This window comes from Strix aluco, chromosome 1, assembly GCF_031877795.1.
Source record: "Strix aluco isolate bStrAlu1 chromosome 1, bStrAlu1.hap1, whole genome shotgun sequence".
Lineage (NCBI taxonomy): Eukaryota > Metazoa > Chordata > Aves > Strigiformes > Strigidae > Strix > Strix aluco.
The window spans coordinates 172007360-172010874 of record NC_133931.1 but is presented as its reverse complement, the minus strand read 5'-3'; positions in this window follow the sequence as shown (position 1 = coordinate 172010874).

Below are 3515 nucleotides of genomic sequence, written 5' to 3'. Positions count from 1 at the left end.
CCATCATGATGTCCTTCCACCAGATCCTCTCCAGTTTCTCCACATTCCTTTTGAACTCAGTATTTCAGGTGTAATCTCTCCAGCAGCACGTAGGGGTGCAGAGCAGGATCTGCCGATGCAGAAGAGGTTAAAACCAGCCCCTATGGGTTGAGGTGAGTAGAAAGCATCCCTCTGCAATGCCTTTGGGAGGTGGCAGTGTGCACGGCTTCCATTTCAATTTGTAATGAATTCCCTTCCAGAGCCGAGTTCTTGTTTAGACATCAACTGGCAATTATCGGGTTTATTGTTCCTGGTTAAACTTGGTTGGCAACCCAGAGTTCAGTTCAGCACTTGTGTCTGAGCCACCGCATAAGACGTCTGGTGGTGCAGCTGGTATCCCTGGCTCGCAGAGAGCCATGGCTGTTCCCAAAGGGAATAATTCCCACAGGGAAGTCGGGCACCTTCATGTCTCTCTGTCCAGGCAGGAGCAACGTCTCTGCTATTGCCTGACTTGCCATTGCTCCAGCCAGCAATCCCCAGTTATGGCCACGGCCCTTTCAAAACAAGCTGGCAGGTGGTTTCCAAGCAAGGTGCTAGCAGGTAAACCTGTATAATCCACACCGTGCGTGAGCACGCTTGGGCATTTGGGATTTTTCTAACAAGCATTAGAACTGCAGCTGTCCCCTTTTCAGGGGGATGGCACTGGGTACCAGCTGCCATCTGCAAACTGCCCCTCTCTTTGCCAGTGAAGACGTGGTACATGACAGCCCATCGCTCTCCATGCAATGGTCCGTAAGAGATTAAAAAAAATACCAAACGTATAGGGGAAGAAATTGCTGAAAAAGCCTAGTATTTGTGGCTGGGAATTTTATTCCTGACCACACAGTGATACCAGACATAGGTAACTTCTGGTAGATACCGACACAACTCTCCTCCCCAGGCAGGCAGCTCCCCCTCACCCCTGAACAGCAGCAAATTTACTGTGGGCTTAAACCTGGCAAAACCCATCGTGTTTACCTGGCCCAGCCTTGGCACTGAGCTGTGTCACCTCCTCTTGCCAAGGCACAGCTTTCTCCAGGAAGAAGCACCCAGGGTTACCTCTCCCTCCACGTGCCCTGGGGAGCTCAGGCATCTTGGACATTAGGACGAGGTTGAAGCAGACGTAACCAGGGTGCAGTCTGGCAGCCCCAGGTGCCCCAGTTTCTGATCTTCCCTGCCTCTTTTTCTCCATTTACCCTTTTCCCCTCCATGCTGCCCTCTCCAGTGTGCTGGCACGTGTAGGCTTGCAGTGAGGTAGGTCCAGTCTCTTCTTTACACCCATCCAATTTCCCCTGCCACAGAAATCAGCACTGCTGCCAGCAAAAAAGGCAGGAGGAAGATGTGGTTGTTATAAAAACAAGTTAATCACAGAGCATATGCTGCTGGGAGGGAGGAAGGACTAATGAGATCCTGCGAGATCCCTTTCAGTATCAGCAAAGCCTCTCTCAGACCTCACTGGAAGCAGCCTGGTGACCTCAGTCAGCTCCAGCTCTGGCTCACGGGGTACTCGCCAGGACAGACAGAAAGGTTTGAGTTCCTACTGGAAACGACCCTATGTGTCCTCTACCCCACCCCTGCCAGAGCTGCCTGCTGCCATCCAGGTTCCCCCCCTTTCCACTGCACAGCAAACGGCAGCATCATCCTTTGCCCATTTCTTAGCAGAGTTTTGGAAACAAGGGTTTGCCTCAAATCCCTTTCCATCTAACTTAACTTTCCAAGCAGTTACTGCAGATGGATTAAGTCCCGAAAATGTATGCATGTATGCCTCCAGACTTCGCTCTAATTAAGCTGCTGCTTTCTTCTCTCAGAAACCCTCAAGTCCCTTCCTGAATCCACCAGGCAGAGAACAAAGCCTCGATGCTCAGACCAGGAGCACCAATATTTAGCACAAAGAACACTGCTTTGACTGGGGAGACAAAAAAAGAAGCTGCAGTGACTTTGCTTTTGACAAATTGGTTCCAGCCTAGCTAGGAAAGCGGATTTGCAGCCCTGAAGTGATTCGCCTACTGTCTCCAGGGTGTTTTATCTCCGTTTCATGAATCCCACAGCAAAATCTACCGGGAGAACCGTAGCATTCATACTAGCAGGTAAAAAAATTTGCAGGTTCCCTGAGTCAGCTGCTTGGCTTCCCTCCCAGTCTGGGCACGCAGCATTGTCTTGTACACTGGTGCCTCCCAGTGCTCGCAAGAGAGAGAAGCACAAAGCTCAAGAAGTAACCTTGAAGATTGTTTAAAATATTTTATTTTAAATCCAAATACTCCTCGATATGTGCTCGCCCATGCTTGGGGGGATCGGGAAATCCTGTGTGAGTGTAGGGAACAGCCAAGGACACATGAGTCCTGGGAATGGAGGCAGCAAGGTTCTCCCTGCTCCCTTTAGTGTATTAACCACAAGACCAAAGGGCTTCTGCTTCTCACCTGCTCCCTCCGACCCCAGCATCTGCAGAGCAAGCCAGCCTCAGCGAGAAGCTTTAAAGACAGAGGGGAAAAATGACACTGTGCCTTAGGTATGTATGGGCTGGCCACAAAGCAGAAGCTTCAGTACCAACACAGGACACACTGCGGTAATTTTGGCTTGTGAGTCCAAACCAGCAACCCAGCTGGAGCTCTTGAGAGGACTCAAGCACCAGGGGTTCCAGCTCTGCGTCATCTGAATGTTTCTCAAGAGTCTTAAGTGAGACCTGCAGGTGAATGGTGCAGGTGAAAGGTACTACCGTGGGAGGAGACTCATCTTCTGGAAGGACGCCCCAGTTCCTGGCTGTGCTCACAGGAGAGACACCCAACAGCTGCCTTGTCCTGCAGGGAAACCTGATGCTGCACACACATTCGGCTCACTCCCAAGATGCGAAGACAGCAAAACCCAGGGTGAGGCAGAGCCACTGCAGTCCCTGACACCCAGAACCATGCTCAGCAGCTGCAGTTGTACTGCCACACCTGAGCACAGCATTCATTCCCCTTTGGCCAGGGCACATCTTATCCCATTAAATGCAGGGCACTGCTGCTGAAAGCCCGACATTTTAACTGGCTGAACAGGAGCCAGCAGTGTGCCCAGGTGGCCAAGAAGGCCAATGGCATCCTGGCTTGTATCAGCAATAAATAGCGTGGCCAGCAGGGACAGGGAAGGGATCTGACCCCTGTACTCGGCACTGGTGAGGCCGCCCCTCGATGAGTGGGTTCAGTTTTGGGCCCCTCACTCCAAAAAGGCCATTGAATGACTCAAGCGTGGCCAGAGAAGGGCAACGGAGCTGGTGCAGGGTCTGGAGCACAGGTCTGATGGGGAGCGGCTGAGGGACCTGGGGGGGTTGAGTCTGGAGAAGAGGAGGCTGAGGGGAGACCTCATGGCCCTCTGCAACTCCCTGAAAGGAGGGTGCAGAGAGGGGGGATGAGCCTCTTTAACCAAGTAACAAGCGATAGGACAAGAGGGAATGGCCTCAAGCTGCGCCAGGGCAGGGTCAGACTGGCTCTTAGGAAGGATTTCTTTGCAGAAGGGGCTGTTGG